The sequence below is a fragment of the Amia ocellicauda genome, chromosome 15, assembly GCF_036373705.1.
Source record: "Amia ocellicauda isolate fAmiCal2 chromosome 15, fAmiCal2.hap1, whole genome shotgun sequence".
NCBI lineage: Eukaryota > Metazoa > Chordata > Actinopteri > Amiiformes > Amiidae > Amia > Amia ocellicauda.
Window position 1 is genome coordinate 9,568,848 of NC_089864.1, and position 18,800 is coordinate 9,587,647.

Sequence of the window (18,800 nt, forward strand, 5' to 3'; positions counted from 1 at the left end):
TTTGTGCGTCTATATATTCAGTATATACCACTTGAAAAATAATGACTAATGATTCCACTTCAAGCTTTCTTATTCCCAAGTACACTATATTCACGTCAGTAATTGATTTCCATGGGCACTTTAGTCATTAGAAGAGCTACTCTATCAGAGATGCTGCTGCCCACGCATGTGCCTTTCTGAGTCAGTTAATGGCGGCTCCTGTGAAACGGGGAACTCGTGGAGAGTTGGTTGTTCAGTTCAGGGTGGTTTGTGAGCTGACTGGTACAGATTGCTGGCTACATCTCTTCAGGGAGGGGGGAAAAAGAGTGCGTACATGCAATATTAGCATAGGCATTTAATCTCCAGTAGTAGTACACTAATCACGCTGCAGAGTTGAACAATTCAAAAGACTTCAGTGTGTTTATTGTTCTACTCAAAACGAAATCTCACGAGTAATTACATAAAACTAGAACATGCTATATTTATTGTACAAGACGTGTGTTTTCTTTCAGCGCTGTGGATTTTTACAAATACATTTACAGTCTTATCTACATTTGCAGAGCAGAGATAAGGCAAAAAAAAAGCAAAAGGCTGGAGAGCTTCAACAGCCTGCAAGGATGTGGCCCACTTGTGCACCGACTGTTTATATCTTTTGGAAAACTAAAAAAATCCTTATCTGATGGACACACAATTTCTGGCGGTCCCGAGGAGAGGGAGCTGGTGGGAGAACTGGAGTGAGCGAGGCGAGGACTTAAAAAAACGTTTACTGTGTGGCACCGGCTCTGCCACCAAAACTGCAGTATCTGAAACCACAGACAAGGCTATTTGTGAATTCTGGGATTGTTTTTATTATTGATCTTGTTTTTGTTTTTCATTTAACCTGAGATCAAACGTATGCCTTTAGCAATATATAAACCAAGGTGGTGCAGAAATACAAACTATGCTGTTGTTTCTTATATCCTATAGACAAAGGATATATAGGTATAGACAAACCTAACGCTCTCCCACTTAACCCATCTACCTGTTAATACTGTTCTTCCTAGGATGAGAGATGTAGCTACAATCTTGTCAGTTTATAGATCTGTATTAGATCAAAGTGATTCAGTTTATTTACACCGACAGGTTGGCTGTAACATCCATCCATTAGCTCTTTCAAGCTACACTCCAAAGCATCAGACTCTTATAACAAAAGTTATAAGTTATAACAAAAGAAGAGAGATGCAGCAGAATTCATGAATGGTAACATGCCATGGTTAAAACAGTAGATTGTAGGAAGGTGAAAGCATGGTCAAGCCTGGAAAAGGATAGTAAAGGTGTAGTAAACCATGATGCAAACCAAAGCAATATAAAGGCATAGTATATCCATGGGGCAATCTTGTCAAAATACCATGTAGGTTTTCTTGTGTCAGGAGTTCCTTCGAAAGGGACAGATGTGAAAAGTCAGACCCGTTCCTGTGCAGTCCTCTCCAGACGACGACCACAATTGACAAAGGTCACCTCAATGGACTTGTATTGAATTATAATCATAATTGTAAGGAAGCCTACCTACTAGTGATGCCTATGCCCTTCAGTACATTTTGAATAGTCTAGCTTTAAAGATAATAGTCGCAGTTTTCCTGAAGTTACAGTTGTATACCAATATATATCCTGTACACTGTTCACCCCCACAGTAAACAACACTGGCTTTCACCAAGTCGAAACTGGGGGTAGAGGGAATCTCTTCTGGGATCAAACTTTTATCCCACTCAATAGAAATCTTTTTAATTTAAGCTGCTTCTCTCCCTCCTCTGTATGCCGAGGTACCTTGCAGCTCATTTCAGATTTAGTGTGTTGATCTGTGCCGGAGACTCGGAGTGTGAACTTTGTAGAGCCTAGGTGCACCTTGAAGCTGATTATAATTTCCACTGCTGTTGAAACAAGGTTTTCAAAATGTTCATTAAAAATAAGAAAGAGGCGCGGGCTTGCTGGATGTGTGATGGATATAGAAAGAGAAATAAGTGATGCTGATAGTGATGTAAATATAAATACATGAAGTCTTTAGTAGTTTATATAAAACATAAGTAGTTATCATTACTCATTATACCTAATCACTATCCGCTAATGTAAAAAAATTGACTTCATGTACACATCAGTAATAACTGGTGTGCAAAAACGCTTTCCTTTGATACCTGCTGTTTAATGTTGTTGACTTCTTGTTGTGATGCTTCTATTCAACTGTGCTTTGCTATAAAGGCTCATAAAACATGGGAAATGAAGGTATAAAATCTACTCTGATTTTAATTAAATAACTGTGAGTTTAAAGAAACACCCAGCCTGACAGTCAATTTAGTGATTTAAAGGTCATTAATTACATCACAGTTTATTAACTTTCCCAACTTGCAGTGCCTCCCAGAATGACTGAGAATGTGTTCCGGAAGCTAACTTAGTATTGATGATTTTAACATAATTATTTAAAACTGTTTGTTTTTTCCCCATTTCTAATTAAATGTTCCTTTCACTTAATTCTATCCTTTGATAGAATAATTTAATCTATTTTCATCAGATTGAATTTGGTTTTACTCTCACTTTTTTCCCGTTGCATTTATTAGCATTAAGAAGGCGGCAGAGAAACATGCATAATTTAAGCAGTAATACCTCCTACTGAAGTAATTACCCAGGATTGGAAACCCCAAGGCTTTTATTTCAGAGACAGGCTGGACTCTGTCTCTTTAGGCATGCTTTACCTAATGACCAGAGCCAGTGGGACATAATCTCTTGGATTTTTCTGGAGAGTGAATGTATTACTGAGTTCAGTGTCAACAAAAGAACATAAATTGCATTTTATATCCGCTTCATAAAAAAAAAGTCATGGATTACACTTTTTCTTCCCCCTCAAACACATCACACATGAGGGCAAGAGAGTCAAACTCCAGTTCCCAAGGGCGACCTCCTCTTCAAGTCTCTTTTTTTTCCAGCTTAAGCTCTCAATTAAATTATTTAATTTGCGTTATTGAACATAATTTAAAATATTTGCAATGTCTTTAGCAAGTGGTGATAAAAAAAAAAAAAAATGAAAAAAAACACATACTTCATTCAGGAGACAGTACCCACACAGGCCTGGAGGGAAGTCTTAAACTTGTCCGACTAATCAGTGAATTACACCTATTAGTATTCATAATTGTGAGCTGAAATGATTGGAAGACTGGAGACGGTGAGAATTTAGCTTTGTACCGCATTAGAGCATTTCTCTGCATTTATGTTTGCACATCTCCCTGGTATTACTGAAGAGGAAGGACTGTTCAAAATACATGTGTTTCAATGTGCCTTACATGTATTCAACAGGAATCTGAAAGTGTCCCTAAATTTAATTCCCTAACCCTGATATACATGTGACGCGCAGCCGAACTTAAAAGAAGTGCATGCGGTATTCAGGTGTTATTCCTGGGGTATTCATGCACCAATTAATTGGAAATGGGCACCGATTCTTGGAAACTTGATCCATAAATTGATTAACATGTTTTGCATGCGAAATGCCTCAATTCTGGTTTCTCAGACTTTTTCATAAAACCACCATTTTGTGTGAGTATAATATTACCCACAACTCTCTGGGGAAGAAGCTCGAAACACCGCAATAATACAAATGACATTTTTGTATCCTTCACTTATAGGGCATCAATATAACAGAATTTACTTAGAGAAAATAAATAAAAATTGGTCAACTTTCCATCAAAAATCCCGATCCTGATTTTCGATTCCACAGTATTCTGTCCAAGTAATCCCCAGTATGCAGCTTTTTATTATATATCCTTCACTTTCAGTTTTCTCATCTTCACCATAAAAGCAAATCGCTGTCCAAGGCCCCTTGCATATACTGTTCAATATTTTTTTTTCCTTCCACCTCTGTGTCTCTTTTCTCTTCAGCCTGAGCTCTGCCACTATTAGTTACAGTCTTGCATACCAAACTTTAATGAATTTTCATTTCTAATTCTGAGATAGATTGAAATAGCCAAACCCCATAATAAGGAAGGATTGCTTTACCTGCTTTACCCATTAAGTTACAAATTTATTTTAGCATACTTCATTAAGTGGCTTCATTATCCCTCATTTTTCAGCACTGTTAGGTTAGGAGACTATAAAGAACTTGTATTTCGACACTGCAGCCAAAGCTTGAACAATGCTTCTCCGCAGCTCTATTTTTTAGCTAAAACGTAATTCCAAGCCTGCGTATTTATATTAATCAAAGCGCAGAGATAAGTGCGGAGATATTTACACTTAATTCCTGCTCATAATCTTTAAGAAATTTTAGAAATTGGCCCATGTTACATAAAATCAATGTGAGGATGGCAAAAATAAAGCCCTATTCAGACATAACCTTAGTATAATTGCAGTTTGAAATTATATATATATATATATATATTATATATATATAATCAAGAAGGGTTCATGAAAAGTCCAGCCCTTCTCATAGTGTGGCCTCTCTTTCTTGGCCAGTTGTAAGTGGAATACTGTTTATTGGGTTGAAGTATTTTACATTGCATGAAATAAAAACAATTCAATATTTAATACTTATGATTAAAATCGTTAAAATACCAATCCTTAAAATCACTTAAAAATTTTAAAATCTTTGTGATTTTAACAAAACTAAAACAATTAACTTTAAAATAAACGTGCTCAAATCAAATAAACAAAACGTGATAAAAGCAAAAAATTGCACACCAACAAAAGAGTCAGATACATTGTAAATAACTGAAAATGCATTGAACAAATTAAAAAAACAATTAAAAAGGAAAAAATAAAAAACAAACAAAAAAAGTCCAATGCATTTTAAATTAAACCCAAAACGGTCAATGTATCTGACAACAAAATATAACAAAACTATACCTAAAAAACCCTAAACAGTGTGATTTAAAAACAACTAAATCTTTAAAAACAATTAAGATTCATTATTTAAAATCTTCTTTTAAAAACAATCATTCTTAAAATCAAGGTTGTACTAGCAAATCATCAACCAAAAAGCAACCAAGTAATTCATTTTTTTCTTTCAGTACCGGCCTAACAACGGCTGTGAGGCATGGGGAGGGTGCATCAACATCCTTAGCTTCATATTAAAGGGATTGAGGCGGAATTGAACAGGGATTGTCAGATTCCAAATTGGAAGTGCCACCTGCATACCTAAAAGAGCCGAGTCTCTGTGAGCAGAGTGACAGACATGCTGATGCATTACCCAGCTGCGGGGGAGTTCATTACACACTCTCCCCACTTAAGTAGAGCTTATCCATGAGCATACAAACACGAAGAGATTGCCCATGCCGGCTAAAGGACCGTTTGTCGTGCCCTGCTCTCCCCACTACAGTGAAAATGATATATGTTGCACTAGGCTGGCGTACACCGTGCAACCTAAATTTGGAGGTCTTTTGTCTGTATACAGAAAATAAATACACCTCTCTACCAGCAGGGGGCACAATGCCAGGTTTGTGTACCAATGTGGGCTGGTATAACTCACATAGATAAAATCGTTTTGTATTGAAAGTAATGACTGCGAATGAAAGCAGGATCGTGTGATATCAAGTGGCATATGATGTATATATGATGGGGTTTCTTAAGGACTTGAATGTGTGGAGTCAATAATTGTTTACTCATTGTAGATGTTTTGAGTGAAAATATAAGTCACGTGGAAAGTCAGTCAATTTTTCATGTTGATCTGTCAGCTCTGAGCATCATTAATGCAGCACTATTGTTGGTTCCTACTGTGAAATTGGAGTCCTCAGCTTGATTTCTCTAAAGACTCTGGGTTTAGCTTACATAAAGTCTAATTTACTATATGTATATTGCTTTTTTCTCTAAAATGTATGCGTTTACCATAGAATTTTGAATAGTTCTGAAGACTGATTTTACTCTTAGAAGTCTACGTCGATATTATGGATGGAAACTGAAGGTTCTGCTTGCACAACACATGGTATCCAAACCAATTAAATCCAGTGATAACAAAACCACTACAATCTACCAGAGGTTAAATACACATTGCATTGTACATTTGACTATTATTTGTCACAGCATATAAACAGCTGTTAGCTTTCATTGTGTTCATTTTATTTTAATCTTCTCTAGTTAAAGTTGTATGTAAATAATATATAACTATACATTACTCATCATCTACACACTAATTGCATCATTTAGGATTATTACAGTTCTTAAAATGTTTGTTTGTTTTTTTAGTGAGTATTTGTAGAGGTCGAAACCAGGTGGCACTTTCCCTGACATTAGGGATGCAATTAAACTGTTAAAGGTATTACATATGTTGTATGGTGTTCTACTGTTATACCACTGTGATTTATTCCCTTTAGATTTACTATAACAATGTAATTTTGACCTATTTTTCATCTAGTTTTGTGTAGTTTAGGGAGAATGGTTTTGGATTTGACTGTATGATCAGTTGGGAATAACTTTTAGAAATCATATTATAGAGCCTTATAAGAAGGGACACCTTACAGTGATCCAGGGCTCTATGAACTGGACACAGTCCAACGTGGGCAGAAATCCTCAGAGAGAAATGTAATGAGAAGGAATTTAGATTTTAGTATTCTGTGCGGGTGAACTTTATTCCCGTCTTACATTCATACACAATGTTATAATGGCAAAAATCTGGATGTATTGGAAAAAGAACAGATAAAGAAGCTATGGCGTGGATCCCATGAGACAAAAAAAAACAAAAAAGAAGAAAACATAGACGTTGGGAAGATGAGATCACAAGCCTTGCTGGTATCACCTGGAAAAGAGATTATGTAGATTGAAACGAGTGGAATCACCTTGGGAAGACTGGGCTGGTGATGATATATATATATATATTCACACACACATAATATGTAGCCGTCTGCAATATGCAATTGCATTGATATTAAAAAATTGCAATGCTCTTTTGAGGCCTTGAGCCCAATAAAGCTGATTTTGCCTTCAACCTTTGCTAACAAGGACAGCAAATAGCATCTTGGGACATCATCACAATTGCAAAATGAATTTCACACATAACACGAATCAGTTGTATTTGAATTAAGAGTGCATGCTACATGGGAATTGGGTTTTCATCTCGGGCCCGTATTAGCTGAGCACTTGAGACTGTTCAGGTTTCTTATCTTTTAATTTCGTAACATGGAGGACACATTTATAGTAATGAGAACACGAGTCCTCGAAGCATATTTATTTCTTGATTGCCATGACATATTACATGAATGCATGCATAATGATTTGCAAGCTCTCCCACTTGAAATGTCCTCACACCAACAAAGGGACATCAGAAGCAGGAGGTGCTTACTTCCCGCTTTAGCAGCCCTGCATTTTCTGCTCCCTGTGTTTGCTCAGACGGAGAGTGCAGGAGCACGGCCAGTGTCTGGAGGGGTGCGACATATTCTCTGCAGTGAGGGAACTAGGAGATGCCCTACAAAAAGCCCAGCACCTCCAGAAATCAGTGTGAAGAAAAAAAATAACTACAACAAGAAAATAAAGACACGAGACTGGTCCCCCCCAACCAGACAAACACTGGTGATACTACTGCTTATTTATATAAAGTGAAATATAGACAATATAAGAACATAAGAAAGTGTCCAAACGAGAGGAGGCCATTCACCCCATCGTGCTCGTTTGGTGTCCATTAATAACTAAGTGATCCAAGGATCCTATCCAGTCTGTTTTTAAATGTTCCCACATTGTCACTTCAGCCACATCGCTGGGGAGTTTGTTTCAGATTGTGACGCCTCTCTGTGTAAAGAAGTGTCTCCTGTTTTCTGTCCTGAATGCCTTGAAGCCCAATTTCCATTTGTGTCCCCGGGTGCGTGTGTCCCTGCTGATCTGGAAAAGCTCCTCTGGTTTGATGTGGTCGATGATGATATATGAAATAGTGTATTGAATGCATATTTAAAGATGTAGAGAGACTAAAAGTACTACCTACCACAACACAGTCCTTACTCATTGTAACCTGTATTATTGGCTATTCTCAATCACAACAATGTAATTTGTTGCAGTAAAGCCAGGGATCGTTCTTCGAACGTGACGTCACTTTTAAATTACACAGAAACGCGACCCGCGTGAGGACCCGGGGGCGGCCTGCGTGCACACGGTCGTGGCGGAGGAAGGTCAGAGCCCACGCAGCACACAGTGGTGAGTGAGACACAGGCAGGGACAGCACGGACGGATTGAGCACAGTGGGAAGATGTCCTCTAAAAGCACCAGATTTATAATGTGTGGCAGTTGAGCATGCACTGCCCGCGGAGGCGCATGTCTGTGTGCACATACGTCATGCGCGACCGACAGAATGCCGCGCAGACGCAGTTAGAGTGACAGCAGAGGTTCGGCGCCTGCGCGGTTGCGCTCTCTCTGTGCGAGTCCGGGGTGTGCGGCTGTGCATGCTTTTTATTGCAGGGAGCCACCGTAAGTGCCTTCGTTCAATAGGGTGGTTTTCAGGGTAGGCCAAAGCCTGGGGAGAAAGTTGTGTGGGTGTCGGTAATGCATGCGCCGGTCTGTCGGTTTGCCCACTTGTACACATTGCAGTGTTTGCAGTGCAGCCGTGTTGTGTTACACTTGTCAAATAGTTGCCTTCAGAGTCGCACAGACTAAAGCTATCCTCGCTGTCTGGTCTCTTCATGCTGGACTTGACTGCACGGTCTGTTACAAATGTATCCCCGACATTTGATTGAAAACCGAAACAAATGTGTTGTTGCAATTGCGTTTCCCTGTACTTGCATGTTTTAATTTCTCTTGGCATATTATTATTTTGCGTTAACCTGTGTTGTCTGTGATTGTTGACGTTGACTATTCCTCTAAAATCGTTTCCTGAAACTTTCAGGGCTGTTTCTAACTAATGGACCATTTGATTATGCTGACTATTTTAAATAAATGACTAAATAAAGTTTTTTCTCCCTGAATAATACGCATATGGTAGTGTTGACTTATTGCAATTGCACAATGACCTGTAACATAACATAACTACTACAGACACTTCTGCAATACTGCTACCCAGATTCCTTTTAGTCCTTTAAATGTATACTTGTAGGGAAAAATACGATGGGTAGGTAATCTCATTGTCACACACCCTGGTGATGTATCATTGATACAAGATCAAAGATCACTAAATCTACAGTATTGACATATATGTATATGACTACATTATATTTGTTCGCCAAACAATATTACATTTATTTAGTTGAAATTAGTTTATATAGGAAAGTAATGTTTGAAGTAGGCAGACGAGGTGTTTTTAATAGGTTTATATTCAAGTGCACCAAAATTATAACAACAGTCAGCTTTTGTTCTTTAAGGTGAAAGAATCGCCCAAAATGAGCAAGCTCCATTAAACAGAAACAAATAATGACTGTAAAGAGAGCTGTAGAGCAATGATAGTGTGGCTGTTCGAGGATACTGATGTATAAATGTCTATCCATTGAAGTGAACCGCTCTAAAAAGTTGAAAAAGATGAGAATATTTTACAAAATGTCTTCACAGGGAATCCTGTCCTGTAGGGAGTGGATATCATCAGCCATTTTTTAACAGTAAAGATGGCACACAGGGAAGACAGGGAACAGACCAAGAAAGCAGCAAATATACTGACAAAAACTGATAAATAATTTCCTTTGATCAATACTTTTAATGTCATACATAGATTAAGAAACAGAACTGATATTTGAATTTTTAGCCCATTTTGTTTACTAATCATTTATACCAACTATTAAATGGCAATTTCATATATTTAAGCACTACCTGTTTTTTTAAATGCATTTTTGTTGTGACCATGATTTTATTGCTCAGATGTGTCCGTGACAATTAGCTTTCTGAACAAAGAAACAAAGCAGAAACAACATTGAATTTCTCCTGATCACATACACAGCAAGTAACATGTTGAATTACAGTAAAACAAATACATATTTTAGGCCTAGAAGTAGAACCACTCAAACTTATTTAGCTTTTTGACTGTGATGTTTCTTTATGCCAGACCTACATAACAACAGGCGTTTGTAAATATTGATTTACCCTAGAACAGTATTTTGTAGAAATTCTAAATAGCTTAAACGTTATATAAGAAGTAGACCTAGACCTTTTATGCTTTTCCAGTCTGAAACGCTGCTTCAATATTATATTGTTTTGCTTTTAAAAAGTACTTTATCTACTTCTAGTTTCTCTTTGTTTTGTTTTGTTTCTCTATGTTTATATACATAGACTTTCAACTTATTATATACACTCACCTAAAGGATTATTAGGAACACCATACTAATACTGTGTTTGACCCCCTTTCGCCCTCAGAACTGCCTTAATTCTACGTGGCATTGATTCAACAAGGTGCTGAAAGCATTCTGTAGAAATGTTGGCCCATATTGATAGGATAGCATCTTGCAGTTGATGGAGATTTGTGGGATGCACATCCAGGGCACGAAGCTCCCGTTCCACCACATCCCAAAGATGCTCTATTGGGTTGAGATCTGGTGACTGTGGAGGCCAGTTTAGTACAGTGAACTCATTGTCATGTTCAAGAAACCAATTTGAAATGATTCGACCTTTGTGACATGGTGCATTATCCTGCTGGAAGTAGCCATCAGAGGATGGGTACATGGTGGTCATAAAGGGATGGACATGGTCAGAAACAATGCTCAGGTAGGCCGTGGCATTTAAACGATGCCCAATTGGCACTAAGGGGCCTAAAGTGTGCCAAGAAAACATCCCCCACACCATTACACCACCACCACCAGCCTGCACAGTGGTAACAAGGCATGATGGATCCATGTTCTCATTCTGTTTACGCCAAATTCTGACTCTACCATCTGAATGTCTCAACAGAAATCGAGACTCATCAGACCAGGCAACATTTTTCCAGTCTTCAACTGTCCAATTTTGGTGAGCTTGTGCAAATTGTAGCCTCTTTTTCCCATTTGTAGTGGAGATGAGTGGTACCCGGTGGGGTCTTCTGCTGTTGTAGCCCATCCGCCTCAAGGTTGTACGTGTTGTGGCTTCACAAATGCTTTGCTGCATACCTCGGTTGTAACGAGTGGTTATTTCAGTCAAAGTTGCTCTTCTATCAGCTTGAATCAGTCGGCCCATTCTCCTCTGACCTCTAGCATCAACAAGGCATTTTCGCCCACAGGACTGCCGCATACTGGATGTTTTTCCCTTTTCACACCATTCTTTGTAAACCCTAGAAATGGTTGTGCGAGAAAATCCCAGTAACTGAGCAGATTGTGAAATACTCAGACCGGCCCGTCTGGCACCAACAACCATGCCACGCTCAAAATTGCTTAAATCACCTTTCTTTCCCATTCAGACATTCAGTTTGGAGTTCAGGAGATTGTCTTGACCAGGACCACACCCCTAAATGCATTGAAGCAACTGCCATGTGATTGGTTGGTTAGATAATTGCATTAATGAGAAATTGAACAGGTGTTCCTAATAATCCTTTAGGTGAGTGTAGTGTCACGTTTTAGAACATTGGACTATTAAGAGTGTGCTATAATTTAAACATTTTAGAGATAAAATAATACAATAAGTATTGGAATCATGAACTCCAGCAAGTACAATAAAACAGGTAACTGCAATACGTATTTGGGAATAAGGTTGAGGAACTGTATTCTGTCACTTTCATGATGTGCAAAGTTATAAAAAAGTTATTGCTCAAAGAATATTGTATTGTGACGTGCATTATGGGATGTTTTATGAAGCGTAACTGTCATATCTGGTGTGTAACATTTATTAAATGCCAGAGGCAACATATGCTACAGGATTGCACACTTCAGTTGGCAGATTTAAACATAATTGCTACAGTTGGTGTAATTTGACAGTGTTAATCGGAGTCGAAAAATCCTCCTCAATCCAAATCCTCCTTTGCTATAGAAGCCACATATGCCAACAGGAAAGGTGGCATGGTATCAGAAAACCATTTTAGAATTATGTAAGAACTAAATGTAGGGCTGAAAAAAACAAGGCAAAGCATGAAACAGAAACGCATGTTGAAATATTAGAGAAAAGACATTGAACACTTGTTATTTGAAAATCAGGCGCATCTATGGTTTTTCAAAAGCAGTTGTATTTACATAATTCATACGAGGCTTTCAGCAATTTCATTTTTCATGTTTCACTGCTTAGTCATTAGTTTAGAATTAAGTTTTGGACAGGCTTTGGGAGCTAAACACTCTTTTGACTAAGGACCATTGGGTCCACAACCTACACACATTACTCCCTTCTCTTCAGCTCCTTGTGCTCTTATTCAAAATGCTTTACAGAGCATGCAACCCTGTGCAAGACTAGACTTGGTAATTAGGGTGTATGAGTCTGGGGCCCATATTCATTAAACTATACTGTCATGTTAAATTTACCTTCCCCCTATTCTAAAAGACAGAGACGCTGTGTGGCTCGGTTGGTAAAAGCCCTATGAGCTGAGATTCGCCAGTTCAATCCCAGCCCGTGTCATTAGGTTTGCAGATGATGTTGATTGAAAGGGTGGAAACATCTTGGGGTGGCCTTGGGGAGAGAGATTAGTGCTGGCCTTAGGTAGTCTAAGATTAGTGCTAATTACAGACTGTGAAACAGTCATGAAAGTTTTATGTTACTCCCCCACTCAGGTTTTTTATTTTTTCATTAAATGGGACAAATATATGTTTACACAACAGCACAAGCTTTTTGAATATATGGCCCTTGGTGGTCCACTAAGTGTACATTCTGCTAAAAATACAAGGAGTTGTGGGGATCTGGAACAAGCTATCAAGCCACGTAGGATAAGCTCAAAAATAAACACATTTTTAAATAGCTATTTATTTATTAGGCAGACGCATTTATCCAGGATTATAGCTCCACACTTGAGACGGCTCCAGACATTCCTGATGCACCTGTTGAGGGAGGTCTCGGCTATTATTAAGATTTAAGTGCTTTTGTCAAGCTGGTGGCGTTGAGGACATAGAGGATAGGCCTAGATGTTTTTAATTATTTCACATCCTGCCTGCCATACACATTTTTAATCTTCTACTTCTCTATGCATTGCATTGTAAAACAAACAAAGAAAAATATAGCTTAATTCCCACTAGGATAAGAGTTTGGCAGTGAAGAAAAATCACATTGGCCTACTTAACTGAACATAAATCACAGGTGTTAAAACTTCATGCACACAAATGCATACGTAATACATACAGTAATTATGTAAATACTGTATAAAATGAACAATACAGGTAATGAGCTATATTGTTTGCTCAAAAATTGGGAAAATTATCTTATTTTATGCTAACACCTACTGCTCAGAGAAAAGAGTTTGTGTAACAAGTAGGCCTACGTTTTTTCCCCCTGTAGAAAGATGTGCGTCTCACATTACACTCCAGTTAGTCACACTCCGAATTATTTTGTTAAATGAAATTCAACAAAAATAAATCTGCTGTAACATGCTACTTTTTAAAGTTAATCTCATTCTTAGAGAACTGTATTGTGGCCTCCCATCGCTTCCTTATTCACTGGGGTATAAAAATCAGGTAACACATATTTAAAATCCATCCATCATCAGGGGACAGGCAAAGAATTCTCAGAAGAAACACAACGAAGGGTCATTGACCTTCACAAGTCAGGATGTGGTGACAAACAAGTACAGAAATAACTAAAGATACCACTTTCCACTATAGATCAGTAATTAAGAAGTTCAGACCAGTACAGGAGTCCAGTGCATCGTGGTCTCATGCACAGTGAGGCAGATGGTTTGGGAGGCAAAGAAGAATCCAAGGACCACAGTCTCTGCAGGATCTTAAAATAATCTGTGTGGAGGAATTGTCAAAGATCCCCTTCCAATATGTTCACCAACCTCTCACAACAACATAGAAGACGCCTCTGTTGTCCTTGTGACGGGGAGGGTGCACAAAGTACTGCAAACGGGCGTGAATATTTGTGACACTTATATATGAATCTGTCATGTGAACCGTTCAAGATAATCAGGAGAGGTTCCTATGATTTAAATCTTTTAAGGTCTTTCTTATTTTAATTTGTATGAGGAAAATGATACCTTCAAAGTTAGATATCTGTGCATGTATTTACAGGTCCATTAAAATAGTCATAATAATAATCATAATTATTTATTAAAGCGATTGTGTTATTGTTATATTCAGGCTTTGTGGATTTATTGTTACCACAAGTGTAATAAATACACAATGCTGTTACATTGTTGCAGTAATGACTGTGGCTAGTATATACCCACTGCAAATATCATTTAAGTGTTTGCCAGTATCATTATGGGTAACAGGTTCCTGGAATTGATTTTGCATAAATAGCGACACAGGTGAATGAGAATTTTACTACTGGGGAGGATGTCTATTTATAAGAGGAGCTTTCAGCCTAATAACCGCAATACGTTAAAATCAGTAGGCCTACATTTCATGTTCAAAAGAATGACTGTTCAAGCTTTGATTGGAGCCTCTAACCTAGGATTGTGTGGAAAAATAATGCAAGCATTCTTCTTTCTTTAACAAGAAATACTCTTGAAGCTTCATGTATTGGGTTAGGGTTGTATAAAACCGAGACAAAGAATATGAAATAAAGCTTCCTGTCAGGATAGTTTTTTGATAGTTTCAGGATAGGATGCTTTTGTCATCTCTGCTCAACAAATTCAACAGAAGGAAGCTATGACTATTTTATGTATTATATTAAAAAAATTAAACCAAACAGACAAAAAACATTCCTGTACATTTCTATTTGGTAGGGGAATTGCAGAGTGTTCCGACGCCTTGAAATGGTTAAAAGTCAAGTGACAAAATGTAAAGACAACTAATATATTATGCTTCAGCAAGTAATCTAGTAACACCACAGGAAGACTACTTCTTAGTCATACATCACTGGAAATGAGTTTGTAGCAAAAAGGCACCAGTGAGCTTCAGACTAATTGAAGCATTGCGATTTGAAACCATTTGCCACTACAATGATGGAAAACAAACACACGTCAGGAGGGTTATTAGCATCAGAGCAAATAGACAAAATATGTATGCATTTTCCCCCCGTAATGAAATGTGCTCAATGACATATCTCAAGCTGGGTCAAAGCGACTTGTTTTGCTGCTTAACATCCATAAATTACAGGTTCTGTCTCGCAGCCCTGGCTGTTTAGATGATGGTTGAAGAGCTCCGATGAAAATATAGCGGGATTAAACTGCATGTTACCTCGGGCATATTCGCACACGGCATTGGAGTAGCCTGGGGTGTTTTTAATTGTCAGGATATCTCTGCAATACACAGACACAACTATAGGCCATCCTCCTCTTCCCATCCACCTTTGTAGTGTTGGAAAAGGATTTGTTTAGGAGGATGTTTTAATTAACTGAACGTCTCAAAATGCCTTAAAAACAAACAAAATTGATGTTATTTATGTTTTATTTTGACTCTTTTATTTACCAAGTTAGCTGTTTGGCATTCTTTCTGGTACCACCGCCTCCTGAAGTTCACCTCAAACATCAATGCTTTACCTCTCATTTTATGATCATGTACAAGAGGACCGGCACGTGTATTGCTACTCTAAACTCCTTCTCAAGGAGGGCTTGAGTTTGTGACCTTGGGCTGATTTGATCACTGCACCTCAGAGATGAAACATTACTGACTTAACCTTGTGTGTCATCTGGCTTACAGGGACATTGAGTCGGCACCTAACCAATTACACATACAACAGCAGTGGGAGGGAGGAGTTGTAATGAAGCAACCACTGATTAATGAAAAGTGTTTGGCTGGGTTGACACGGCTGTTGTTGTCACATCAGCTCCCTGTCTATGAATATCTTTATCTGTTGTGTTCTTATTTCTTCTACATTGTGTGACATTTATGTTTGCAAATTCCGGAAAGGTCAAAAGATTTAAAACCATTGTAAAAACAACATTTTTTTTGCTTGATATTAATCTCATACTTTACACTCATATACATCACACCCCACAATTACTACACCCTTTTTTCAATGGGCTGTTAGTTTCTAGTCATGTGCACCCAGTTTACTCTTGAATTGGTATTTCTAGTTCAATAGATAGTGCCTTCTATCTTGCAATTTTGGATATTTTTCTTGTTTACTGTCAACAGTGCCTAAGTTGCTCACTGCCTTAAATTAAATAATTCTTAAACAAGACAGGATTACCAATGGTAGGTAAAGATTTTTAATATGAAAACAGTTGTCTCATTGATTTAGATGGCCAGAGTATGTTGTTAGAATCAAGAGCTGGGAGTTTGCGTTCTTTCATTGGTACACAGTGAGTCAGGCTCCCGTTTGGATTGCTTTATTTTTAAAGATGTATAGACATGTTTCTAGCTTTAAATTTGCACTCTGGTGGAGTGTTTGCCTTTTTAGTCCAGAGGGGGAACTGTGCCAAAGTCAGGTACAGTTACATTTTTACAAGTGAAATTATTTTATCACTTGAATACCTGTCACCTTGAAATTGGTGTAAAACCCAGCAGTGTTCATATGTGGGTGTCGACACCACCCACATGTAATAGAAGCAACAGTGAATAGTTAGGAATGAGAAAATGACAAGTGATGCGTTTTCTAGGTCAGTGATAAACAATGAACATGCCTGCTAATGTAATGAAATGTATTATAGGTACCTGGTTGGGAACTGTAGATATCCACGGGCATTAACATCCAGGATTAGTTTACATCAGTGATGTTCAGTTTATCAGGACATTCAAACCTTTACTCGATGTTCTGCTCTGCAAATGCTAAAAGAAAAACAAGTTTCAGGAGTTGCTGTGTGTTTGTGTAATGTGTGCACAGTACGAGATGACAACGTGCTGATAATCATTTAAGTGCTGGCTGATTGACCTCGATGATGTATACTGCACTAATGAATGAGTAACAGTAGGAAACAGTGGTAAAGGAATTAAGTTGTTTTCGCAGATGTAATGTGATCATCACAATACATTACTTTGAATGTGCTTAGTTTCATTAGTCCGATGCAAATTCACTTTGCTTTTTACTTACTGTTTTTGAGGATGTTTAAGAAGATGTTTAAGATGTTTCTTAAGTTCTGCAGCAGGCATCTGTCTGGTACAAAAGGGAAATATACAATTAATTGAATAACATATCTTCACACTAATCAAGGAAGGACAAAAACTAATCTCATTTAGAACGCTTGGAACTTTGCAATGTCAGATTAGCTGTAGATGAAATCAGATTTGCTAACAACTTTGGACGGCTAGGATCAATAATAAATCAGACGATGTTTTTTTCTTTTATGTGATTTCAAATGTACTTAACACAGCTGCCATAGAGTATTGGGTTCATTAGCATTAACATAAATATGAAAGACTTGTGTTGTTCCTGAATTGCTTCCTTATTATGGCATTTTTGAACACTCAATTGTTGTTTCTTTGAATTGTACCAGTAAAGGTCTTAATGTTTTCAGATGGCTTTGCTTGGAGGACAGTTTTCTTGCTGTGTTGCCCATTCCTTTTCTTGTATTGTTTATGTTGTGCTGTTGACTGCCAAACTGTGCATTACTGTGTTCTTCCAAATTATAAGTAACACCTCAATATGACAAAGAGTTCGCTATAAATTTGGATAAATGTCTCAAGGACGTATTAAACCTCTGGCTGGTCCTAATTAGTGTCTAAATGCTGCAAGAGAAAACTAATTAACAATATTTATGGTTTCTGTTACATTATACAAATGATGTACTTTACAGATACTGAGATTATGTATCACATACTCTCATTTTATACTTGAGATCATTGTCAAAGATATATTTCAATAGCACAGTAAAACAGTAAAAATGAATGCATTGTAAAGTACAAGTCCTGGAGACCTCTTATTCAATTTCTTATGATTTTGGATTACGTCAGATCAGGGTATAGAAATAAATCAGTTTCAGCTAGTGTCGTGACTTCAACTTTTAGGCTACCACAAGTATTCTCTCATTTGATTGGGTTTTTAATTTTTAATTTTTCAAAAAAGACATTGAGTCACAATTTCAGAATGTAGTTCTGCTATTCTTACCTGAGGTAAGAGTAACTAAAATAGCAAAAAATTATGGGATAACATTTTACAAAGATATACACACCCCTTGAAAAATATATTTTAATTATACATTGTGTTCAAATGCAACATTTATGATGTGTTGTAACAGACCATATAAAATAAAGTGTTTATGTTAACATCTTAACTTGAATAAGTTATTTTGTTGCAATATGGACCACTTTTAGTGTACATGGTGCAGATAACATTGAAGTAAAACTCTCTGATTACATTCTCTTCTGTGATGCATGATTCTTGATATGTTCTGATGTACAAGTCACTCCATAAAACGTGCTTTTTGGCTGAATTAACAACTAAACAGCCTTCAACTCAGCCTAAAGGAGTGACTGAAAGAGATGTTGACAGAGACCCTGTTGTCATTGTAGAATACAAGCATGTTCCCCCTCAAATTATATTATCTGTAAAAGAAAAAAAATGCATACAGCAGTTTGTCTCCTAACATTAACTTAAATACAAATACGATGGCACGACGGAAGATAAAAGTCACCAGAAATCCAGAGGATATTGCAGTTAATATAATAAGCTTTCGTTGGTGATGCAAAACCTTTGGAGTGATGAGAGAAATGGAGTGTCATCACGGCTCATAACATGTCAGATCAGCATTTAATCGGGAGGAGTTTTATAACTTCAGAATGTAAGACTGTAACACTGTATGTCGTATGTATCTATTTAAACTCTCCTTTCAGGATAATGTGACAAGTGTGTTTTCCAGCACTTGTTATTGGCTTCTGTATATGAACATGCAGCTCGTAAAACCTGAAGTGGCTCAAACTGCTCTGCAGCGGGATTGACGCCCATCCTTTTGAAACAGTTCCCAGCAGGTACACTGTTGATCAACA

The 18,800-nt window shown here is 37.6% G+C and overlaps 1 protein-coding gene across 3 annotated transcripts in view; it reads left to right on the plus strand.

Annotated features, from left to right (window-relative positions):
- The first annotated feature begins 8,049 nt into the window (after nt 1–8,049).
- immp2l (inner mitochondrial membrane peptidase subunit 2) overlaps nt 8,050–18,800 on the plus strand; it is a 273,233-nt gene continuing 262,482 nt past the window's right edge. For 2 of the 3 annotated variants that reach the window (XM_066724069.1, XM_066724071.1), the window contains exon 1: nt 8,050–8,109. The gene's annotated coding sequence lies outside the window, so the exon portion shown is untranslated. The other variant, XM_066724070.1, reaches the window with a different exon arrangement.